Source organism: Canis aureus, chromosome 7 (genome assembly GCF_053574225.1).
Source record: "Canis aureus isolate CA01 chromosome 7, VMU_Caureus_v.1.0, whole genome shotgun sequence".
In the NCBI taxonomy this organism is placed as follows: Eukaryota; Metazoa; Chordata; class Mammalia; order Carnivora; family Canidae; genus Canis; species Canis aureus.
The window spans coordinates 31,314,318-31,341,330 of NC_135617.1; the positions used below are offsets into that span (position 1 = coordinate 31,314,318).

Genomic DNA, 27,013 nt, shown 5'->3' on the forward strand with positions numbered 1-27,013 from the left:
AAGTTTCGTGATGTCTGACATACTTGTTGTTCTATAGATGAAGAAGAATGTCCTCACATTCTTCACAGTAATCACTCACTTGGGTGGCATCAAACTTGACTTTCCAGCGGAACCGTACATCTACCAAAGGAAAAGAGATGGCATCTGCATCATAATTCTGAGAAGAATGTGGGAAGAGGCTATGCTGGCTGCTCCTGCCATTGTTCCTATTGGAAATATTGCTGCTTTGTGAAAGGCAAACTTATAGTCTAGTACATTTAGAAAACATGTTTCCACCTCTATAGTCTTTGAAACCATGTAAAACTTTAAAACACTTTTAGGGCTGAAAACGTATGTCTTAAAATTATAAAGCTATGCTTGTGAATGATTTACAGAAAGTTTTCAGAGCATGATAACCAGAAAACTGGGGAGAAGAATGCAGTTGGGAAGGACAAGGTGTTCTACCAGTACTGTCCTATTTCTAAAGCTGACCGGTTGGGTCCACCAGGTTTCATAGTACTGTTATTTGTATACCCTATATGTAGATATATATTTTTCTATTTAATTATATCCATTCAAATATTAAGCATTTATAGTTCTATAGAATAAGCTTTGTTAATGTATACAGATATGAATATATATAAAATGCCAAACCATGGGGCACCTGGGTAGTTCAGTCAGTTAAATGTCTGCCTTGCCTTCAGCTCAGATATGATTACAGGGTCCTGGGAGCAAGCCCTGTGTCTGTGCTCAGTGGGAAGTTTGCTTCTTCCTCTGCCCCTCCCAACCCCATTTATGTGCGATCTCATGCACATGCTCTCTCTCTCTCTCTTTCAAATAAATAAATAAAATCTTAAAAAAGAAAAGTCAATCCAGTGAACTTCTAAATGTGGAGAATGATTAACTCTATAGAGGAAAGTGAGAGGGTAGTAGATGAAGCAACCCAAATATATTAATTTGTATATTATAAGCATTTCTTATGCTTATAATACATTCGTATTGAGGTAAAAATGTATAATACAATCATATAATGGAATACTCATAGTAATTTAAATTGTACTGTAGGAAATTATTTAATGATATGGAAAAATACCAAAGATATATTTTCAGAGAATAAAGATTGCAATTGTATTACAGTGTTATGCCATTTAGATTTCTTTATAATAAGAAACAATAAAGCAATAGAATTCCAAAACTCAACAGGATGGTGATAGTTTACTGGGGTGGCCAAGGATAAGAAAGGAAAATGTATCCATTCATTGCAGCATTAATGTACCCGTGGCTTCCATGTAGCCTCGCCTCGGGTAAACAAACTCATCTGGATCCTCAAGAGACCTCGGAGATGACTAAGCAGGGATTTTCCCTTGGCAGATTCCTTTAGGCCCAACTGGGAAATAAGAGAAAAAAAGAAAAAAGAAAAAATATATATATATCACCTCTTTTGCCTGACCCCTGGGGGGAGCATTCACTTTCTGAACCTATTGTATGAAATTTGAGGTCTTAGGGAAAAAACTTCAGATCTGTGCGACTCTTGCCCAATATTAGCAAATATTTGTGGTCTCCCTACCTACATAGGGACTGTATGGCTCTACTAAAAAATAAACAAATAAATAGATGACATCATTTGGCCTCAAGGAGGTGATAGCCTGGTTCCAGAAGAAATATTAATGCAAATTTAACTCTGTATAAAGTGATGCATCTAAATTAGGGCAATTGCAGGTTACTTTGAATCACAGTTGGTTAGGGTATCTGGATAGGAAATTAGGACAACTTAAACAGATTTGAAGGCACATGGAAAATGTAAGCAAAAACATCATTACCTTCTGCCAAGCAAGGTGGCATATTTCAGATTCTCTCTCAGAACTTTCTGATAATGGAGACTAACTTGCTTCCTAAATAATGCATATGCAGTAAAATGTAGGCTTTATTTTATTCAGTTCTCTGTGAAAGGCTTCCAGGGTTTTTCTCAAGCCTGTGAATCTGTCCATCCTTCAAGACCCAGAGCAAATACTGCCTTATTTATGAAGTCCTAATTCCAATCCACATGCATGTAGCTACTCCATCCTGTGAACACCCACTATGCATCATCTGCTCCTCATTCACAGCCTGTTACTTTATATTAGGTTCCATATTCAATACTTGAAAGAATTTGTACCACGTACCACTATATCTCCAGAGCCTACCTCAATAGACAAAACATTTTCAGAAAGTGTTTGTTGAATGAATAGACAATCCATAGATAAGTCTTAGCATCCTTGAGAGTAAAACCCATTGGCACAGTTATCTGTAATTTGTAGAGTTCATGGACTGGACCCAAGTACTGAATAAATGAATAGAGTCCAGTTACCCTCCTTTTGATTCTGAAGAAACAACTTGGCTTGCCCTAAAATCTCTACAGGAACAGTTGTGCTCAGTTCTAGTGCTTGTAATTGCCATACATTTTTTATTCCCTTAACTCGTGCTAATTTCACTAACAAGTCCCTCATAAGTAACCAGTTAGGCATCTTGCTACAAAAGGAAAAAATTAAGGCATCAAGTCTACTTGATGACAGGTTCACTGGGAACATACATTTGGATGAGGTAATGCTCATACAAAGTACAATTTCCATGAGAGATCAGAAGTCTAACACCTTCCTGGTAGAGAAAATTAGATTTTAACAGGAAGTGAATATGTTACATATAAAAATTGTGGTGCAAACCTAACTCTAAAATGCCCTGATCATTAAAACCTGAGCAAGAAAAAAAAATCTGAGCAAGACATATTTAAAGACAGCCCTCGCTCCCAAAATCATTTCTTGGTTCATTAGTCGATAAGTCCATTTGAAGTACATAAGTATGCACATTTCTGAAAATGATCCAAGATAGGAAATTAGAATTTCCATGACTAGAGTGAGTTCACCAAGGAGATGAAAAGACCATTAGAGATGTTGTTGGCAAAATATCACTTCTGGAATCTAATTTTTTTAACCAGAGGCAGTTTTCCTAAACAGGGGAGATTCAATAATGAGGTGAAGGAAATCCCTCAGACTGGATCCCCTATGAGTAAGTTTTGATAGTTGGACTGGAGAGCCCTACCTGCAAGGTAATAGCTGTCTTAACCATTTCTGACATGTCTACAACTTCCAAACTCCCAAATCTGACATGATCTTTCTCATAAAATTCCAAATGCATACATGCCTTATCCCTATAATCTTCTAAAGTGCCCTTGTTAATACTGTATGTGAAGAGGACTAACAGAAGGTGAGCTTTATGAGAAACATACTTGGCTTCCTCCTAGATCTTGTCCCCTGCTTTATCAGAGAAGACAGAAATTACTTAGCAAGAACATAACAAAATTTTGTAAGACTCAATGCTAAACCAAAGGTCCAAGGTCATCAGCATAAGTACCTCTAAGATTCTCAAATCAAAAGCAGGTAATTATGACAAATACACTTAGTATCTTTTTTCAAAAAAACTCTCTTTTGAAGACCACCCAGTTCATGTCCCTATATGCCTACAGTTCCAACCACAGTGGCTGGCAATGGCATGACAGCAGCAGTAAGCAATGGAGACCTACTAGACCTGAGCGGAGTCCCAACCTCCCAACAAAAGCTTATAACTGTGCTGGATGAGACTGGTTTGTTGCAAAACTGTACCTGGTTTATTGCATTCTCTATTTCCTCTCTCCTTACCAGTAAATAGCATTTCCTGCACAACCGAAAAGCAAAGACATCTGGTCATTTGATTCATACCTTATTGAGTGTCTAATTTGTGCCAGAGTGTCCTTGTCTCTGCTGGGGAGTTCTCATATGTTTATATTACAGACTTTGCCTGTACGAGGAAGGAGGAATGGAATTCACAGAGAACTCCGAATTTTCAACCTGATTGACTATATGTATTAGTGTTACCGTGAAGAGAAATGGGGAAGAGCTGGAAAGGAAACTATTTTGACAGAAAAGGATTACATGAACTTTGTTTTATACATGTGCTGTGCTTGAGTTGTGAACATATTGTCTACATAGAAGACATCTGGACTAGATACAACATAATTTGGGAAGGTAATAGGTTCATGACAAAAACTGCATAAAGAGAGAAATGAATTGGATGTACAAGGTGGAAATACACCTGCCTAAGACTTACAAGCTCTTCTGAGTCTCTCAGCCCTTCCAGGTCTGGAACCTTCAGCTGTTTACCCACTTCATCAACAATGCAGCAGAGGTCTGCATGCAGGCTCTGGTAGTCAGTCTCTTAAAAGCAAACACTTTATGCCTGCAGTCTGGCTTCTCCCATCTCTTCTCGATTTGGGAAAATGCCACCCTAGAGAGTATACCTAGCTTCCCAAGAGAGTGCCAAGGACTTCTACGACACAGTTTGGCATGCAAGGAAGTTGACTCACAGCACTGTCTGGGCCAAAGGGAGCAGGAGAAAACTGGACAGATCAAGTTCTCTCTTCCTCCCTGAAACCAGCCTGGTTGAAAATGTCCTGTGTGACCAAGTGTAGGCATCTGCCAAGCAACAGGAAATGCCTCTTTGCAGCTCACCATAAAGAAGTAACCAAAGTGGTAATGCTTCCCATTCTCCGGCTTCCCATCCTCCCTTAAGTGGCTTCCCTTTCCTCTCACTCTCACTGACCTGAGATTCAACTTACAAAAAAATACTAGCACTAAACCCTTATCTGAGGCTCTACCTCCTCTGTCCTAGACTTTAGAACCCAGACATAATGCAAATGTGGAGGAGCAGCACGATAAATAGTATAGCCTTTCCTCTGAAGTGCAATTTAGTGATTATTTTGAAAGAGCAGGAAAGTAGTGTGGGGAACAGGGAGCAAATGGTCTTTTCCCATTCTTTCAGAGAATGGCCTCTACTGGACAGAGCCAGAAGAATTTTTATTAGATGTTGGTTGTTGTTTTTTTTTTTAAGATAAGACAATGGAGTGATTATTTACAGAAATCCTAAGGGAGTTAGTAATTTACTTATTTATTTTCAGACTCCACAGAAATAAATTGTTTTTTAGGGCTAAGTGAATCACTGAAGATACACACGTGGCATTGTACCACCTGTGAACTTGGACTGACAGTCCAGACGACAGTCCAGTCAAGACCAAAGAGAGACTAAGTATACCTGTAATAAATGTTTACAGAGGTAGGCTCACAAACTGACAGACCCCAAGAGGGCAACCATCTGGAGGGTGGGGTGCTGAGTAGCAAAGGTTCCTGAAAGAGCTGAGCTTCAAAAGACATAGGAGTTGTCCAACTAAAGTAGGGTATGTAGGACAGTCCATGGGAGAAAATGAGCCTGAAGGGGTACTGGGCAGAGCATTCCAGGCACAGAGAATATCAGCTGGAAAGGGCTAGAGGCTTACTAACCAGGTATGTGAGCAGGCACCTCACTTACCTGTCTGAGCCTCGCTGTTTCCAATGGCCAAGTGTGAGAAATAGTACTGTCATGTGGAGAAGATGTCAACATTAAATGAGACACCATATGCTCTATTTTATGGCATTATAACAGGTGCTAATAGATAGTAGTATTTCTTTTAAGCCTGACAACAGCCAAACCACTTTCTTTCTACTATTTATGGAGAGGAGCCTGAAACAAACAGCAAAGGCTGAGAAAATCCAGTAAATTTCAGAATTTAAAAAAAAATATTGAAAAACAAAATATAAGAAGTTCAAAATTCCAAAGATTTTGATTCAAAACAATTCCTTCTTCTCTCTTAAAATCCTCCCATATGTATGAGTCAAACTTGGCTCTCATCTGTTGGTTTCCCCATCTATATCACCGGGACTGCAGCTTATGTGTGAGACTGTTTGAGGTCTACCAAGTCATAAGAATCAAACATACTTTTCATTGCCAAAGAAAAATATGTTGCCAAACCCAAACACAGCTTGAATTCAAATGGAGTATCCTTTAAATTCTGAGCAATTTTTCTATTTGGCTAAAAAGACTAGTATCTCCTCAAAATTCAATACTTACCAAAGAGAAAAATCCAGCAAAGAAAGCCTTTTTTTACTTTACATATAAGGACAAAGCAAAATGGGGTCGTTAAATAACAAAACCATAATTCATACCAGATCATTCAAAGTATGTTTGCATGTATTTAAAGCTTACAGATAAATCTAATTTAGAAAAATATGTGATTCTCAGTTCCTCACTTACTCATCCTTCTTTTTTGTTTTAATTGTGGGTGTGTATCATTCCAAACCCTCTAAACAGTCCCATAGAATTCAGAAAATCCAGCTCTGTTACATGTTTGCTGAGTTCCATTTCTCATGCAATGGCAGCAAGATGGAGACCTGAGAGCATGTTCATGGTGGTTTGTTCCCAGCGAATCAGTGCCTGAAGAGGCCCCTGGCAGCACTATAGACAAATAATCCCAAGGTTCATTTGGAAGAAGAAAACTCTATGGAAATATCAAGCTCTTTTGGCAGTCTGTAGCCACTGACAACCTTGATTTGATTCCCACAAACTCGTGGAGCATCAGGTCCAACATTCTGGATTCCACATGAGTTCCCAAAGCCATGAATGTGGAGTTAAATATTTTCCTGGTTTCAGAAACCATAGGGCACATAATGCCTTCAAGAACAACAAAAGATTTCTCTTTTGCCTCCTCAGAAGAACACACAGAAGACTCTTGGAATTCTGGTTATAGACTCTCAAAACCCAACTCATGGCTACTAAAGCCTCAGTTCAGTTGTCAACTCTCTCTGTTGTTCTCATGTCTAGAATGTGAGTGGAAGGTACACCGACCGGCTATGGAAAGCTGCTCAGAGCCTTATCTGATGCTTGGTCATTTCAAAATAAGGCATCATGAATCACATCCTTCTTCTTGGGTGGTAATTCAACAACTGAGTAGTTACTTCTAAAGTCTATCAATTGAGTGCCTACTGTGTACCAAGTACTGGGCAAGGCATTAGAGATATAGTGTTGAAAAGATATATAGCTCCTGACCTCAATAGCTCTTGGAAGAGATAGATAAATAAATAGGCATTGGCAGTATTTTTTGTAAGTGCCATGAAAAGTAAACATATCAGGTATTATAGAGGTAACAAGGAGGAGCATCTAACTCAGATCTGGAATTAGAAAGAGATCAAGAAAGGCTTCCCAGATGAAATGCCCTCTTGGTTGAAGGGCAAACAAAGATTATTCCAGGCAGAGGGGAAAACATGCAGAAGCCTAGAGGAAACGTAAAATGGCCCATTTGAGCACTTTGATTTGGCTATAGGGTATGGTAAGAAAGGAGAAATATCTAGAGCTGAAACCAAAAAGTTTTAAAGACAAGAGAATCAGAGCAAACATGATATTTTATGCCAATATTTACAAGTTTGAGTTTTATCATAAGGAGGATAGCAAATTTTTAAAGGATTTTAATCAAATGAGAGAAATCATTGAATGTAACGCTTGATGAAAGCCTGGATCATGGAGGAAGGAGTCAGGGAAAACCAGTTAGGAGTCTGAGGCAATGATCAAGGAACCAATGCTAGGAACCTGAACTGAGACACCAGCAGAAAACAGGGACAGAAACGGGCAAACCTGAGAGCTGAGTAGATTAAGATATAGCAGGTCTCGGAGGTTGATTGTGGGGAATAATGGAGGCAGAGAAGTCAAAGACAACATCTAGGTTTTTTAATTAAGCAACTAGGTGATATTGTTCACTGAGAAAGGAAGAACAGAAGCAGCAGGGCAGAGCAAAAAATGATTTCAGGGAAGTCTGGGTGGCTCAGCGATTGAGTGTCTGCCTTCAGCCCAGGGTGTGATCCTGGAGACCCAGGATTGAGTCCCACTTCGGGCTCCCTGCATGGAGCCTGCTTCTCTTTCTGCCTATGTCTCTGCCTCTCTCTGTGTGTCTCGCATGAATAAATAAAATCTTGAAAAAAATAAAAATAAAATAAATTGAAAAAAAAAAGATTTCAGGAGCACCTTAGTGGCTCAGTCAGCTAACCATCTGCCTTCAGCTGAGGTCAGATCCCAGCATCCTGAGATCAGCCCACATCGGTTTTCACTCTCAGCAGGAGTCTGCTTCTCCCTCTCCTTTTGCCCCTCCTCCCGCTCATGCTCTCTCTCTCTCTCTTTCTCACACAAATAAATAAATAAATAAATAAATAAATAAATAAATAAATAAAATCATTAAAAAAATATTCCAGTTTGGAGATGTTAAATTTGGGGTATCAGAAGAACATGCAAATGAAAAAAATTCTAGTAAGGCAGTGGGAATATAGATTTCAATCTTAGGAAATAATAAATTTTTTTATTCTCTATCTTTATATATGGTGGGTAATGTTGTAAACGAATGACCTCACCAGACACTGTGTATGTGGTACAAGATATAACAAGATCATAACAAATATCATAGGAAGACCAGCTATTAAGGGATCAGCTAAGAAAAAAGAGCCATCGCTGGGTAAAGTGTGGAGAATCTCCGTGAGAGGGGATAATCACAAAAGCCAAGAAATAGTGTTTCATGGATGAGAGGCCAAAGAACAAACAAATATTACAGAGCAGTCAAGCAAGATAGAGCCTGAAAAGTGTCCATGTGACTCTGTAATTTCAAGCCAAGAAGATGAGTTTTGGTCCAAAAATAGTATCTCAGCAGAGTTTTGATTTACCCTGGCCGAGAGCTCTCGGACTTTTTACAATAGCAACCAATTCTTCATATTTCTTATTATGCACCACTGAAATATACCACAAAGCCACAGACTCCCAAGTCCCTTCAGTTTCAATGTATTGAGGATGAACCTGAAAACTGCACTTTCCCTAAACAAAAAGGGCTAGGAGTATTTTTGTTTTTCTTCTTCTATCAAGCAGTGAGCCAATACTTGGGCAGTCTTTACTCTGGGATGTAGTAAATTCATCCTTTGTTTAGGGTGGGGTATTCCAGACAGCTTTTCTGTTGTGTGTCCTTGAAGTGAAGGTTAAACAGAGTTCATGGGAAATATAACTTAAGCAAGTACTTCTACATTAGCATTTGTTTTGTTCCAGAAATATCAATTTTTAATGAAGAAAATATCTCTCTCGGTTTGCATTAAAAGGATAGTGTGGGCAATTTCATTGTTCTTTAAAATATGTCATCTTTTTAAAGTTGTATAAAACATACTCGGTAATATTCATATCTCATCTCAGTTGGAAAAATAAAATGTTATTTTCCCAGAAAATTCAAAGCTTCTTGCTCTACATATCTCCTTGCAGTTTCCCTAATTTTAAAGATTTAAAATGCACGAGTGGTGAGTGTATTTCTTTTATCTATTCTAATACAGAAGCCACTGGGGTAAAATCAATACTTTCTGATAGTTTGGTATAAAGCAGCCCTCGAGAACGGTGGAAGCACATAAACAACATATCTTCTGCCACCAATTTTTTTTTTAAACTTAAATCTCGGTTCCATTGACAGTAAGTGATCTTTATCTATTTGGGATGCCTTGGGAAATGGCTCGTGGGTCCAAGCTGTCACGATGAATTGGAATCACTCAGATCACCAAGTAATTCCGTGCAGTTACACAAGCTTGAAATTCAACCTTTAAAAGAGTCACTAACAACACTAGCTACATATTTGGGAGTAAAAATGATGGAACAATTCTGTCTTCCACAAAGTCCCTCCGGCAGCCAGATTTCCACAAGGTAAAGCATTAACGATAGGCCAATGAGAGTGCACCAAACACTTCTCTTTCATTTACTTCAGTTTAGTTTTGATTTTCCTGACCGTTAAGTTTTGCCTTTTTTCTCAAAGTGAACTACTTAGACATTTACAACAAACCAAAACATAAATATCAGCCTTAACTGTTCCATCTCTCGAAGCCTGTATTTAATCAGATGCCATTAATAATAATAGCTATTGTTTATTGGGTGTTTATTGATCATATTGGTTACTTGGCTAGGCAGTTGATGTCAATAATCTCATTCAATTTGAAGCACAGCTCCACGAGGGGACTTTTATTACACACATTTGATAAATGAAGCACTCAGTGATTTAAAGTGATTAAAGAGGTTGACTGATGCCACACATATTCATTCTGCTGGGATGAGGCCTAGCCAGGATTCAACCGCAGACCCCAGAGCCCAAGAGTCCTGCTCCCTCTTCCATTCACTAAACACTAAATATCACTAAAGTTAGATATTCATACACATGTACACATTTACAAATCACATAAAATACTCAGCCTCTGTTGTGTGCCTACAAACACTTAAAAAAAAAACAAAAAACAAAAAACTCCATTCTGGCTATTTGCTTGACCCATGAGGTGATATTAGGTTATAGCAGACTGATTTATTATGCATTTTTTCCTATCCAAGAATAAGAGAAGCTTTCCTTTGATGGTGTAGAAAGTGTGTGGAAAAAATTAACATGACTGGCGAAACAGCCCTTCCTTCAACATACTTGGCTTTTCCATGAGAGTTTGCCCCATTCATTCTTTCAGCAAGCCTAGTTTCTAAGGCTGCATTGAACTAGAAGAAATGAGGTTCTCGGCCAGTCACAGAAGTTGGAGACCAAATCCCTGTTCCTAATGAAGACAGTAACTTAGCTGGGAAGATAATTAACTTCCATGAGATCTATGTCCATACACAAGTTCCAGATAATGCACTCCAAACTACCTATAAATGCCAAGGATAGCAGAGAAGGAAGGAAAATTGCCCATACTTCCAGATTTACAAGCCCTTCATTTTTCATCTTAAAACACAGATGAAAGGGGATACATTTGCCTTTGATTTCCTGACCACTGGCACTTTTGTGCTTTGGTAGTTTGTGAGGTTTCTGCACACTGAGAGGCCATAAGAGGGGCACAGATAGGATTAGTAAGTAGCAACAGGTAGAAAGTGGTAGAGATCCGTGTCTGATGTTCCGACATATGTGACAGATTCCAGCCTTCAGCCTCATGGTGAATAGTTTCATGCTTTTCTTCAGGACTCTCCACAATTGCACATCAGTTCAAGCAACTGCATTAGCACAGGAGTGCTGAGTCTTTCCAAAAAGAGAGTGAGTGAGCCAATAGCTACAGCTGGCAGCCAGGGAAGGGAAAATGTGCTCTGAACATTCAGTGAGTCACTTGAACAGACAGGAGGGAGTGTGAGCCAATTTAGTCTGGATACTGTGCCAGAGCTCACACACTCAGCAGGGGCCGCATTTGCATAGGGTCTGAGTTCTCAAAAGTCAGGCAGTAGCTATAGGTGACTGGGTGGGTAGGATTTTTCCCCACCTGTGCCAGCAATAATTTCCCATGGTTCTGAGGGTCTAGTGGCTTGCTTCCAAAGAAGGCATAAGGCTGAAAGCCAGAAGAGGTAGCTGGCCACTGAAGGCCCTACCTACATGTCCGAAGCTCACATCAGGTATACAATATTCGAAACTTCTGTTTGCAAGCCACACTACAGCTGAGGTTACTTCTTCTTGGTTCATTTCCACCTATGGTTTAAAATGCCACCAAATTCATCCATATACTTCATGTTTGCTCTCTAGATACTTATTTGAAATACAAGTATGTTGGATAAGTTTACAACACAAGAGGTTGTGTCCAGTAATCTGTTTGTGATGAACAAGTCTAACTGAATTATTCTCAAGGAAAAATAATAGGTCATTGTGGCCAACATGGAAACAAAAGAGGAAAGTGTATGGCTGTCAACACAACATGATGAACCTATCCTTTCCCCCCATCAGAAGGCAGGTAGGTCATGATAGAGGATGCACTTGTCCTCATAAGGGAGGAATTATTTTCTCTCCAAATGCAGATGAGAAAAGAATGCATCTATGCTACAGGTTTCACACGTTTAAGCATGAGAATCCCCCAGGTAAATAAGAAGGTGCTAAGAACCTTCAAAATTAGATTCAATAAGATTGAATGTATTTTTAACAAGCACCCAAAGTGATTTGGATACATGCCTGAGTATACACTTGAAAAAATGCTCTCTTATAATATACAGGACCATATAGGAAGTGACATTTGAGGGACATTTGGCAGGAGCTTTTACCCAAACAGTATCTTCATACTTATGCACTCAACTGATTTACTTTAGATGCTTAAGACTTTTCTGTTTTATGGTGGGTGATTGAGAAATGGAAGGGAGTGGTAGACATGCTTTAAAGCCACTACAAGATAATTTTTAAGAGACTAAACTTTATTGTTCTGTTTTGTTTTTAAGTAGGCTCCACACTCAATGTGGAGCCCAATGAGGGGCTCAAACTCATGACCCTGAGATTAAGACCTAAACTGAGATCAAGAGTCAAACACTTAACCAACTGAGCCACCCAGGCATCCTAAGAGATTAAACCTTTAAGTCTTTTAAGTAAAAGATAAAAGTGACAAGCAGCTAGCAGGTTGCAGACAAGAATCTGGAGGCTAGGGGACAGATGAGGGAGGTTAGAGAGACTGGAAACTTTGTTCAGAGCCACAACCTTTTCCTTGAGCAGGGAAGTATCTTGGATTTCATTGTTGTTTGGCTGCTCATTCATTCATCATTTTAGATGTGAATTTCTGCTTTGTGGAAAGCTCTATGCATGGTGCTACAAAAGAATGCCAAAACAAAACAAAAGTTTGATATAAATATACCAGAAAGACTAGAAAACTTGCTATTTAAAACAACAACTCAAGCTGCTCCTGCCCATGATGGAGTAAGTAGCATACCTGCTTACCAGTGTAGACAGCCTTCCTTTTAGCTAGCCACCTGGACCAGCCACTTTGCTCTGGGTGTGACAGTTGAGGTACTTAGCATGTGGTTGGAAATACACTAGTAAGAAAGAGAGGACTACATTAGTTTGATAAGAAATTAAGAATTTCAGGGGTGGGGATTTTTGTGTTATTGGAGGTATGCAGAGAAGAAAGGGATGTAGGTTGTAGGGCTCATCCCATTGTATAAATTAGGCCTTAAGGAGAAATGTTAGCTAGGGAGAAATTCTTTCTGAAGGATGCTGAAATGACACTGAGAAAAAGCAATTTTAAGATTCCTATTTTTAGTATGTGGAGCCAAAAAGAGTCCGAGGACTACTATCGCTTCAATATAGTCTTCTACTACAAATGCCTAACATGAGCAACATTATCAGGGAAATTGAAGAAAGGGAGCAATTTCTTTTTTTTCTTTTTAAATTTTTATTTATTTTATTTTTTTAAATTTATTTATGATAGTCACAGAGAGAGAGAGAGAGAGGCAGAGACATAGGCAGAGGGAGAAGCAGGCTCCATGCACCGGGAGCCCGATGTGGGATTCGATCCCGGGTCTCCAGGATCGCGCCCTGGGCCAAAGGCAGGCGCTAAACTGCTGCACCACCCAGGGATCCTGGGGAGCAATTTCTAAAACCAGGTTAGTGCAGAGCTAATAAGTTAAAGTCTTTAAGAGATGAGCCATGGGTGAGATTCAGACAAATAGGAAATGGGGAAGATGGTAATTAATTATGGGAATGAGGCTAAAAACCTCCCAAAACTTACAGAAATCGTTTTTTCTAAAGATGTATTTATTTATTTTAGAGAAAGGGAGGGAGCAGGGGGAGGGACAGAGGTTGAGGGTGAGGGAGAGTCTTAAGCAGACTCCCTGCTGAGTGCTGAGCCCAACACAGTACTTGATCTCACAACCCTGAGATCATGACCCGAGCCAAAATCAAGAGTTGGATGCTCAACCGACTGAGCCACCCAGGTGGCCTGAACTTATGGAAATCTTAGGAGAGGCCCTGAATTTCCCAGACAATGAGAGACCATTTTATTTAAGTTTCAGTACACAGTACACAGAGTGACCTCAGCTGACAACCAAGATGCATAAAAGAATGTAAGATGCCTTTGCATCTCCTCATTTTCCCTCCTACTTCCCACAGTGATAGCCCTGGTCTTTACGGACATTACTCTTGAGAGTACTCATTTACAATCTTAAATGTAAGATGGTTTTATGTATATGAGATAAAGGAGGGTTAAGGGAAATGAGAGTTCTGGTCTATGCGAAAAATCAGAAAAAAGACGCAAGACCCCTTCCAGGAGGAGGAATTAGGGAGGACTCATAGACAAAGTGAGGTTTGAACTCAATTCTCAAAAATAATTAGTACCAGGACGGTCTATTGAATTTTAGGGGCAGTGTCTGAACAATGCAGGAGAACTCAAACTCTAGTCAAGGGTCATGAAGGAGGACAATTTAGGCACAAATGAGAAAGGACAAGCCAGAGACAAGCTGAAGAATGGACAGCAAATGCCTTTGAAAAGCATGGAAAGGTCTGAGTCAACCTTGGAGGACCTGGTTAAACAGGACTGGAGACATGCAGAGTGAGGCTGTTGACACTGTGTGTGGTCTTGCAGACGGATCCATACACATACTCCAAGGGTCTTCTGGGCCTTAATCTCCTGAGGACCCAGCTGGAAACAGAATTATGCATCCAATGCCTTGCAAACAATATTCAGCTCCATCCAGGTCTCTGTGGAAGATCAGAGGCCACGAGGTCTGCAGTCCTGACTTGTATTATTTAAAAGAGTTACCAACATTCATTCTTTTATTCCATAAATGTTCCATGCCTGAGATTCCCACAACCTCATTGCCTCATTAAACAGAAAGTGTAGATCCTCAAGAGTGTGGATCGTGTCTGTGAGCAGTAGTGCCTCCCAGCTCTGTAAGTTCACATACCACAGTAATGTGTGGCCAATACTTCTCTCCATCAGGCCACCAAGGAAAAAAGTGACTAATTGCAGTTGGGAAGAACAATGACCCAGAAACACCCTGTGCAGGAGGACCAGAGATGATTGTGAGGTTTCACTCTCAAGAGACAGAGCATATTTCCAGTCTCCTCATTGTGCTGTGTTTCCAGAAAATTGTGGGCCTACTACCAGGGGCTCTGCTTTGTGAATTCTCATCTGTGCTTACAGAACTGTTCCTTCCCCTTCCTATGTTTACAGTATTTGCTTCCAGGACATCCCCGCACCTAATTCTGATTTCAGAGTTACCCTTCCCAAAGTTAAAGGGACACTGATTAGGTACACTGTGGGAAGTAGACTTCTGTAGGGACCTGTGCCATGTAAATTCATGTCCATCTAACCAGACCCCAAACCATCACATGACAGAGCTCAACAGAAAGAAAAGATGAAATGCTAAAGAGAACCTTTCTCAGACTTCTGCTGGTGGGAAAACCAGGCATTGGGATGGAGCAGAGGATGGGGAGCCAGCTGACCCAGACCGTATTGAAAGAGGAAAATTAGAAAAGAAAAAAGAAAGAGGAAAATTAAAATGATGTTGAAGGAGACTATGAGGAGCCTGCAGAATGTCTAAGTAAAGCAGGAAGAACAGAAAGAAGTTTAGAAAAGATTTTAACACGCTAAAATCTTCAATACTTTGGGGTATTTGCTCCCTGCCCAAGACTGAGGATCGGGCTTTCCCAACTGCACCGCCCTACACTAACTTCTTTTTTTCTGTTATGTCCCATCAAACCTCACCAGCTTAGTGTCCCATTTCCTTGGAGCCTTGTACCTTCCTCAGACTCAGGCAGGCTGTCCAACTAAGTTGTTCTGGATTCTCAGTAGTCCACATGGGAGTACCTTGTGTTGGTCATTAACACCATTCATGAAATATTTTTAATTCTTCCCTTTGGGCTTATGGTAAAATTGCATTTCCCTGCCCTTGAAGGGTCCTGTGTTTTTTCTTAACCACCCCTTTTCTGAAAATGCTCCTGTGATTTACTTTGGCCCCAGATAAGAAGTGACATGTAGCTCTTCTAGACAGAAGTTTCAAAAGCCTGAGCATGCATGATTCACTACTTTCCATTTTGTTCCTCCAGTCAGAGTAAAACATGTGTTCAGATGGAGCCTCCATTAGCTGAAGCCTTGAGTAACTGTGAAGAGCGAACCACCCTCTTTACTTACCCACATTGGACATGAAGCATGAAAAGGAAATGTTTGGGTTTTTTGTCCACCAAATTTTTGGTGTTGTTACTGTGTCATAACTTAGTCTGTCCAAACTGATATCATATGCGCTGTAATGGTGATTTTCCTGAAAACAGGAGCTAACTGCATGTGATTTTCATGTATCAGAGACGACAGGTGCATGTTTGTGTGTATGTCTGTGTATGGTCCTTGTGGGGAAGAGAATGTACTTAGAGACAAAATAAGAGCACTGACAGTAAAGGAAATGGCTCGTTGAATGCCAAAGGGCATTAAGTTGTAGAAAATTGTGTCCAAGTCATCCCAAATAGCTCTGGTTCCTGAGATTTCATTTGTTCTTGATTTAGTTATTCCTATGACTTCCTTTGCCATCAACCATTCCTCTTTCCTTTTGTCATTGTTTCCCTTCAGAGGACCCCGTGTCCAACATAATCTACAACTTTCTGCTCCTAACCTGCTTCTTAGAATTGTGAGTGAATTAAGAACGATCAGATTTTGAGTGAGGTACTAAAGGATACCTCTGTGAGTGAAGAAGTTCAGATGTCACAAAATTAGCGTATTTACATTTCATAATCCTTTATGGTATATTAAGCACTTTTACATTTGTGACCACTTCCTCCATCCCCTGTCTCTCTTTTGATTGTTTAGAAAATGGGTTTGCACAATCCCATACTCATGTCTATTTCTATTATGGAGTTACCAGATAATGGCAATCTGTGATAGATTGCATTCTTTTTCTGAATTATTTGTCCCTCACTCCCCACAGAGGGAAAATTTTAATTCCCTGCCTTCACAGTATGATTTATAGGATTTCATATTGGAGAAATATACATCCCTACTCTGTTGAAACCAGGCTTGGCCATAGGACATGCTTTCATCAATGGAATGTGAGCAGATGTGCAATAAACCACGTCTGGAAGATATAGGAGACATCATCATTTTCCTCCAGCTCTCTCGTTCTTTCAGCTTCACCACCAGACTGCACCAAATTTAGAGACTACTCCTGCAGCCTGGGCTCCAGAGGGAGAGGACACATGGAGTGGAGCTAGGCAGATGTCCAGAAGCCACAGCCAAGTCATAGGCAAAGACCATATTGTGAGTAAGAAATAAACATTTGTTGTTTTGGTCCACTGAGATTTGGAGATTGGTTGTAATCACAGAAAAAGCTGATTAATATATGTTCTAAGTAGGATATTATCGAAGAGTTATATGCTTAACTTTAAAGTACTTTCACATTTCTCTCCAAAAGGGATTGGGTATAATGGCGGGCACAATGGCTTGGGACCTGCCAACCTGATCAACTGCTTCACTTTGGCAAACATGAAACACCCTCAAAGTGACATTTTTCCTCTGCCACTCCTTCTGTCAGAGGTGATTTTTTCCCCCTCACACCCCACTCAGAACAGGGAACCCTGTTCATACTCAAAAGTGACCAACTGCAATAGTTGAAATACACTATTATACTAAAATTCATGAGTTCATTATAATACTCAAAAAAAGAAAAGCCAAAAATAAACTAATTAGTCACCACTGAGATAGGATTGGCACCAGCTGGCAAGCTTACTGGAAACTAATGGGAAAAGTTAAGTGCTTAAATATTTCAACATGAACTGTATGAGCAGTTTTCAGTAAAACAAATATACTGGTTGATGAGGGAAAATTCTCTTTACATAAAAATTCCAGGTAATAAATATCTAATAAATAGTAACACTTACACAAACACAATTTTACAACCCCTAATAAAGTAATAGTGTCAGGGATTGATTATCAGTGGATTTTAAAACTATTTGGTGAAAGGTTGATAAGGATCTGGGTATTTGCAGGATGCCAACGATTACTGTATGGATTGATCTCTAGTCATAAAGGCACACTACAAATTTACCCTGGGGGGGGGGTGGCGGTCAGGCTACCTCTATCATCATCTTTAAAGGAGGGACAACTAGACATGATGAGCCCATAATATGATGTAATATGAAGCTCACACAACTCCCTGATGGATTTTTGTCAGGAAAGATGCTCCCGAGTCTAATTCAGCCTTTAGATCTAACTTGAACTTTATAGAAAACATGGAAAATAGAGACGAGGGACATTCCATTTGACATAACCTTGCCTTATTTTTCTGTATCAAGTGATTAATGAATTAATTAATCTGCCCTGTGGAATATAAGCTCCGATAGCACAGTGACCATGACAGCCAATTCACAACTCTAACCTGGGGATCTATGACCATGTTTGGCACATGTTTAGTGTTTGATATAAATATGTTAAACACACAAAGGAACAAGCACCTTTAACCTTGTCAAACTTGTTTCCACATCTAGGACATGGAGAGGCACTGCCCTAAAGGGCTGTTGTAAGAGTTAAATGGGGTAATTAACAGAGGGCTGCCCTAAAGGGCTGTTGTAAGAGTTAAATGGGGTAATTAACAGAGGGCTGGTCCAGTTCTTCCTGCATTATAGATGGTCAATAAATGGCATCTATTTCTTTCATATACATCATGCACCTAATGGTTACACTAACAGTATGTTATAGAACAGGAACCATTGCCCCCATTTGGCAGATGAGAACATTGAAGCACAGGGAGACAGTGCAGGGAGAGGACTCACACCTGGACTGCACAGCCAATCACACCCAGAAAAACTTGGCTTTTATTCTTGAACACCTGCAAAGATCCTCTCCCAAGTTTGCAACATTCACCTTCACCCTAATTCCCACCCCTCCTCCCTACTCGGGACCTGCCTATTCCAGGATGGGAGATTCTGGGCCTATTGACACTGTGGACTACCCCTTAGGAAAGAATTGGTTCTCCGGGTTCTGAGCACCAGCTGAGTCCTGCCTACCATGCTGCGGCTCTAAACAGGGCAAGTCTGTTGTCCCTTTGCCAATAAGCTGCTTTACAAACATAGAAAATCACGTCATTGTGTTCTCTACCTTCTCAGGAAGGGCTGTGGTGGAGTAGCCCAATTATCCCACCACATCAGACAATACAGTCAGGCTGTGGAGCTGAGTACTCTCACTCACACGTTGAAAGTCTATGTAATCCATCTTTCCAACAAATCTCACTCTTTGGCTCTCTAGGCATGTTATACACCAGTCTTGCTGAACCACTCACTGTTTCCTGAACATTCTCCTGAGAATTCTCTTTCCCAAATCCTTGCTTCCATGAATAATAATACAGCACAGAGATGGCCCGTGGTACTTATTTACTTACATGCCCCACCTCGGACCTAAAGTTTTGATGCGGCTGGTCTGCCAAAGAAGGCAATAAAATTAATGCATGTACAATTTTAAAGAGCATATTTTTGTCAAAGAGACGTGAAAATTTGAGGTGTTTCATTTTGTGGACCTCATCTCCAAGGAAAAGCTGCAGGGGGAGAAGGACCCATAGACCCAGATTCTATGGTCTCTGATATCAAGATACGTCTGCTACAAGTCCCTGTGGTCTTATGATATTTCAGATGTGGTCTTCCTAAAATCAGCCACACCAGCTCATGCATTCATTCTTTGGAGTATTGAAAAACCCTTAAAATAACTAGAGATGCACATGTGTTTATAGCTGTGCTTGCTTCCTCTGTCCCTGCCTTATAAGCCATTCTTCCCTGCTTCATTGATAGGGGCCCCACTCCACTCACCCACAGCTTTGGAAATGAAACCTCAGAGGTCTTTTCCTTTAGGAAAAAAAAAAAACAGCAGGACACCTGAGTGGCTCAGTCAGTAGTGTGTCTGCCTTTGGTTCAGGTCATGATCGCAGGATTCTGGGATCCAGCCGCATATCAGGCTCCCTGCTCATCAGTGAGTCTGCTTCTCCCTCTGCCCCTGCACTCACTCATTCTCACACTCTATCACTCTCTCTCTCAAATAAATAAATAAAATCTTTTTTAAAAACTTAGCAACAATAAACACAGCTTAGGCAATGGTTTGCTATACTTTTGATGAACTACAGGTAGTTAAATGTTTTAATATTGGCAATTAGATCTCAACAAGAGGCAAGGGGTGCTTGTCTCACACAAAGGTGGCTACTGCTTGAAAATAAAAATTACAGTTTAGAAGGTCTCTGAAGATTGTATTAATCTGTTCTTTTCTATATATAACCATGACATTGAGAATTTGAGGTCATCTGATACTAAGAAATTCTATAGCAATTAGGAAAGGAAAATGTAAGCAATATGATAACTTGTCATATTTCTTAGTGTACTACAATATGAGAACACAGGGGGTGCCGGGATGGCTCAGTCAGTAGAGGGAGAGACTCTTGATTTCAGTTCAGGTCATGAACTCAGGGTCTTGAGATTGAGCCCTGTGTCAGGCTAGGCTCCATGCTGGACATGGCACCTGCTTAAGATTCTCTCTCTCCCTCTCCTTTTGCCCCTCTCCCTCCTCACATAAATAAATAAATCCTTTAAAAATATATGTGAACACAGACTTACATTTCTGAAATAAAAATTGAGATGCATGATTTGACAAGGATAAGTGTGCTTATGAGAGAGAGCAATAGAACACAGTATTAGAAGCTAGTATTTGTCTCAAAATCTGAGTGTTGTGGTGCATATCTCTAGGTAAGAGGCAAAAGTCATTGGCAAATGCAATGTATATCGTAGGCACTTAGTAAAAAGTTGTTGAATTCAATTTAGCCTGTCCATCATGAACCAGTTATTAACACAAATGCCCCACTAGGCAAGTTCTCTTATATATCATTGACTGATACTTGATCAAATATTCATCGTAGTCTGTAAGAGAGATATAGAAAGACAATATCTGGCTTTTGCAGCCTCATTAATGGAAAAGATAAAGGGAGTTAGCAATGGATGCTGGTGTCTTTCTTAATGTTCTTTAGGAGTTGAGAAAAGGGATCCTAGACTCATATGGTGTCCTTAGTAATGTCTTTTGTCTACTTGAACTCTCTTAACTTTATAAACTTTCTTGGATGACTTAAGCTCAATGACCTCTGACCACCTTTAGACTCTTTAGACTCCAACCATACACTGAGATCTGACTATATTATCCACTTGTTTCCTGCCCAGATGGCGCAACCCAACATATTTGCCATACAGTTCCTCATTCTTACTGCAACAGCTTCCTCTACCCACAACACACAGGAAGGGAATGTTCTATAAAGCTGAATATCACAGCCTCCTCCATGGCCAATCATATTCTGATATCATGTTTATTTGTAATATGGAAATGTCCCTCAATTGATCTGGAGGCAGTTGCAATTATCTCCTTCTAGAATTGACCAAATTTCCCTGGTTCTTACAGATCCATATCTTCTCCAGCATTTCAAAGAGATTCTTTTCCCATCATCTCACCCTTGAGTGCGTGTAGTGAGGAGTATGGTAGAAGGACCCTACTATCTTCCCGCCTTTTCATCTTTCTCTATCCTCTCATTACTTACTGGAGTGCCTCCTATAATAAAAAAATTAAAATACATTTCTCTTTCCTCCAGACCATACCTTTCATCTTCCAAACTCCATTCTCATGACTAAGCTTAAATAATGGTCAGGTTCTCTGTTCTACACAAAGAAAAAGTTGTAATATCCATCAGGCTGAGCCCTTGATGTTAGTGAGAATTAGAAGAATATAAAAATCCTTATTCTCTCAAACCTACTGCCTGCCAACAAAATCCTATTTTGAATGTCCAAAGCTAAATATGAATATATTTGATTCTTTCTGAAACAATCTCATTTTTCAAAATGCTACGCTGTTAGAAGCTCTGTATTTAATACAAGCTATATGCACATGCTGTTGCCTTTACTTCACTAATCCCTTTCCATATTTGGAAACAATCCTAGGCATCCTTAAAGATTCTTTTAAGTGTTGCCTTCTCTTTGAAATCATTAACAACTTAAAGAAGGTTTTTTGCCCATATTTTGGATCTGAAGAGTTTTGATAGTATAATTTATAATGCATTCACATTACATTTATTTGATTAATACTCTTGTTCCCTTTGAGGGAAATCTATAGTTTATTTAACTTTCTTTTCCTAAATCCATGTATGGATCCAGGAATATGGGTTGAATGAATGCCTAGTAGCATGGTTGTTTTTTCTAAGAATATACTTTACTTTTAAGTACTGAGACAACCAAAATTGCAGTTTGTCACTATGCTACTGAATGCTTTGGCAGGACAGTCCAGAACCACTCATGCCAAGCAATGGTATTTTCCAGAGTAGTCTGTGGAATAACCTTTGGATGTAAGCTTCATTTAGTTGATTCGAATTATTTTAACATACCCACCCATAATACTGCTAGAGGAGAAAAGGAAGATTTGCATATTGTTTTATTTCACTTAGTGGTTAAGAGCATATAAAATAACGTTTAATTTGATATAACCAAGTTTGAATTTCTACAACTTCTGAATCCTACTGTCCCAGAGGTTGAGACCTATCCAAGCATTCACATTATAACTGGCCCCAGATAAAATGTTTAAAACTATCACAAAGTTCAGAGGGGGAAAATATCCCTAAGCAGTTAAAGCAATGGTCCAAGGTGTTGTTATATTTCAATTTTGTTTCTGGAAAGGAAGCTTCAGAATATTATTATTCATCCTAAAGAATACTCATTTATCTATTCTCTGAAAACCTAACAGTTGGATGTGTATCCTGCTTCACTTTTTTGCAAAAGGCCTTGCTCTTTTAAACCACATGTAGAGGTATTGCCAGCTCGTTAATCTGCTGTTGTCTTCAACTTTCTTTGGAACAACAATCTCCCAGCTGCAGTTGCACATCCAGCCTAGAAGCCCACAGCCTTCAAGGCTTCATCCATTATTCCCAAATTTACCAGTAAGGAAGCTTCAGTGTTCTCACAGAGAAGGCCAAAAGTTGTTTGAAGTGTTCCAGTATAAGTCATATTTTCCATTTTTATTTTAATTTCTTTCTGACCCAGAGTCCTCCTTTTAGATCAAGGCTAATTTCTTTGAAGCCCTTGGTTTTGAGATATTAAATCTCACCACAGCATTAGCATCTGACACTCTTAAAAAGCTCTTATGGTGCATAAATTTTCACCAAACACTTTAAATACTTTGTGGTTCTTAATGTTATGCTATATTTGAGTAGAGGAGTCCTGGGACATATTTGAAAAATCAAAGACTAGAGAAGCATATAGAATGGAAAAGTGATAGTCCCGCGTTGCATTCCAATATATGCTGCAAATCCCCTCTGTCTTGCCAGAAGTAACTTTGATGCATTGTCTTCCTATGCTTTTCCTATGCAATTCACAAATGTATTTATTCATGTGGATGCAGCCTTTTACACTTTGGATGATAGGAAGGATGAAGCTCGTTATATCTGGGTCAACATCTGGTTTCCATTATATGTTGGGCATTGTAGAAAATGAAGGAGCTCAAAGGCAAAGTGCACTCTTATCTCAGCCCCAATTTCTTCCTCTGATCACTCCCTCACTCAGAAACACACACATGCACACACACACACACACACATTCAGGCAGTTTTATTAAAGTGGTGTCATAACATGCACAGTATTCTGTGACACATTTTCTTGTTACTACTTCCTAGTCATCTTCCCATGTCAGAATATATGATCATTCTTCATCTTTATTAATGAGGATCTTAGAGTCTGGATTTTCCCATAATTTATGTAATCATTCTTATATTCATAGATGCTTAAGTGATTTATAGTTTTTTCTATTACAAAAAAATTCCTGAAACTCTTGTGTTTTTGCATGTATATGTTTGTGCACATGTGCAAACATTTCTGAAGACAGATTTTTAAGAAATGGAACCCAAAGGTGATGCATGTTTTTTTGACAGATACCAAGAGATAGCTACAAGAAGATCATTATAATTGCATTCCACACTGCATAAAAGTCCAATATTCCTCATACCCTCATCAACACTGGATAATAAAAGAGAAATCTTTATATTATACATGCACGAAAAATAAGTTTATGAAAAATATACATTGTTGTTTGTATTCTTAATGAGAGAAGAATCATGTTCAAAGTCTTTGTTCCTTAAATTTTAAAACCACGCATAAACTTTAACATAGCCATGCCAGCACACATCATTTTCCAATTAAATGGAATTATAATTGGGTTATAAGTTATATTAAAGGATGAGCTCCTCTAACAGAGATCCTAGAACACAAAATCAGCTAATCCCACTATATCCAGAAGGACTGTGGAGGAGTTTTGCCCAATGTTTTAATTTTGAGACCTAAATACATCATTTCTGATCACTTCTATTAATAAGAACTTGACCATCTAACTGCAAGGGAGGTTGGGAAATGTGGTCTAGTTAAGAATTTGGACTCAACCACAACTCTATCTTCATGGAAGAAGGGGAGAACAAATTTGGTGAAATTATCTGCCTTGCCACAGTTACTAAACCCTCAAATATCATAATAATAACTTAAGTAAATTAAGGAGATAGCATTTCTCATAGTCAAATACAGGAGAAGATAGAATTGCTATGTTCAAAATTATGTTTTAATGTACATGTGTTTCAAATTACATAGAAATTTTCTTCCAATAATATTTTTTGAGAAGTGTTTATTACCTTCACCTCCTTGGTTAAGTTTATTTCAAGATGTTTTATTATTTTCAGTACAGTTATAAGTAGGATTGTTCTCATAATTCCTCTTTCTGCTACTTCATTATCAGTGTATAGAAATGCAAGAGATTTCTGCACATCAATTTCATATTGTGTGATTTTACTGAATTCATTTACAATTCTAATAGTATTTTAGTGGACTCCTAAGGTGTTTCTATGGATAGTATCTTGTCATCTGGAAATAATCCAAGTTTTATTTCTTCCCTACAATTTGAATGTATTTCTTTTTCTTGCCTAATAGCTGTTGCTAGGACTTCCAGTACTATGCTGAAAAAAGGTGGTGAGTGTATTTTGTTCCTTGTCTTGTTCCTGATCTTATAGGAAAGGCTTTCAGTTTTTCACAATAGAGGATGATCTACTGAATAAGAGAAGATATTCCAAATGATATATCCAATACAGGGTTCATATTCAAAATATATAAAGAATTCATACAACTCATCTTAACACACACACAAAAAAAATAATCTGATTAAAGATGGGCAGAGGACCTGAATAGACACTTTTCCAAAGAAGATATATAGATGACCAACAGATAAAAAAATGTTCAACATCACTAATTATCAGGAATATGCAAATCAAAACCATAATGAGATATCACTTTATACCTGTCAGAATGACTAAAATTTAAAAAATACAAGAAATAGAAAGTATTTACAAGGATATAAAGAAAAAGAAACACCTATGCATTGTAAGTGGGAGTGCAAATTGGTGCACCACTGTGAAAAACCATATGGAGGTTTCTCAAAATATTAAAAATAGAAGGGCAGCCCCAGTGGCCCAGTGGCCCAGTGGAGTAGAGCCACCTTCAACTTGGGGTGTGATCCTGGAGACCCAGGATCGAGTCCCACATCGGGCTCCCTGCATGGAGCCTGCTTCTCCCTCTGCCTGTGTCTCTGCCCCCACCCCTGTGTCTGTCATGAATAAATAAATTAAATATTTTAAAAAATAAAAAAATAGAAATATCATATGACCTAGTAATTCCATTATTGGATATATACCCAAAGAAAGCAAAAACACTAGTTTAAAAAGATATACATGCTCCTATATTTGTTACAGTATTAATTACAATAGCCAAGATATGGAAGCTGCCCAAGTGTCCGTAGAGAGATGAATGGATAAAGATAAAGTGGTATGGGGCACCCATACCACATTGGCTTAGTCAGTTAAGTGTCTGACTCTTGATCTTGGCTCAGTTCTTGATATCATGGTTATGAATTTGAGCCTTGCATTGGGCTGCACTGAGTGTGGAGCCTACTTAAAAATTTAAAAAGATTAATTTTAAAAAGATGATGTGGGATATATATATAATGGAATATTACTCAGACATAAAAAAAGAATGAAATCTTGCTATTTGCAACAACATGGATGGATCTAGCAAATATAATGATAAGTGAAATAAGTCAAAGAAAGAAAAATACCATATGATTTCGCTTATATGAGGAATTTAAGAAACAAAGAAAAAAGAGACAAACAAAAAACAGACTCAATATAGAGAACAAACCGGTGGTCAGCAGAAGGGAGAGGGAAGGGGAAAGGGTGAAATAAAGAGGATTAAAAGTACATTTATCTCGATGAGCACTGAGAAATTTATAGAACTGTTGAATCATATTGTACACCTGCAACTAATATAAAACTGTATGTTAGCTATAGTTCAGTTTTCAAAAAGTGTTTAGTACTATTTGGTCCATCCTGGACCATCTAAAGTAACTGGTCATTTCTCTCTTATCTTCAGAAGTTTCCTATAAATATTGCAATGACTTAGAACAAAGTGCCCAGGACACTCCACCTGTCACACTTTCTCTTCAATTTGTGACAGTCTCATCTCATGTCTAGTGGAATATAGACTACTTTTCAAAAGTCTAAACAAAAATAAATTTGTAACTGCCTAACATTTTGCAAGCACACACAAATAAGCCTGAAAAGAATTTAGTGGCCAGGAATAAAATTCACCAAATATATGCTCTACAGCAAGAAGTCAATTCCAAAGCTGGGCCTGGGATAGAGAATAGAGGAAGCCATAATCCCCTCTAGTTGGACTTAAGCCTGCACTGGAAGACATGCCTAACTCCTGTCTTACTGGCACAATGAACACATTTAACTACAGGCACACAAAAGGGCCTTTATTGTTTTCTGGAAGATGATAAGACCAGCTGAATAGTTTAATGCCTTTTTTGGCAGTGAGAGATGGATTCAGAGAACTTGGCAACTGTAAGAGAGCAATAAAATGGCCATGTGAAAAGGGCACTTTGGAAATCTAGTAATGACAGCAATATAAGATGCATAAATGTGATCAAGATTTACTGCTGGAAATGTTACCATAGCTTCTGATGTGCTGTCACTCTCTTGAGCCTGGCAGCCGGTGGTGCAGAAGGAAGTCCGCAGCAAGTCCCAATAAAGGTAACTTCAGGACTTCAGCCTGCAACCCACTTCATTCTGACCTCATAAACAAGGTATTCTGTATAATGTATGCATGAGCCAAGGACTGGATAAAAAGTGATACAATGACTAAGTACTCAACATAAAACAGAGGGGCAGGTAGTTTACCATTAACTTTACCAGATGGCTTCTTCAAGCACTGTCATAAATAATAAGCAAAAGTCATATAAAAAAAGAATCAAAGGAAGAGGATGAATAGACAGCTTCTTTAGCATATTCATCTTATAAGA

The 27,013-nt window shown here is 38.9% G+C and overlaps 1 long non-coding RNA gene across 1 annotated transcript in view; it reads right to left on the reverse strand.

Moving 5' to 3' along the window:
• Positions 1–26,749, reverse strand: part of LOC144317212 (uncharacterized) — a 183,158-nt gene extending 156,409 nt beyond the window's left edge. Inside the window, exons 1-2 of the long non-coding RNA XR_013383153.1 lie at positions 26,664–26,749; positions 24–120 (exon numbers count right to left, since the gene is read on the reverse strand). This is a non-coding gene — a long non-coding RNA (uncharacterized LOC144317212). The remainder of the gene's footprint in view (positions 1–23; positions 121–26,663) is intronic.
• Between the last annotated feature and the right edge of the window lie 264 nt (positions 26,750–27,013).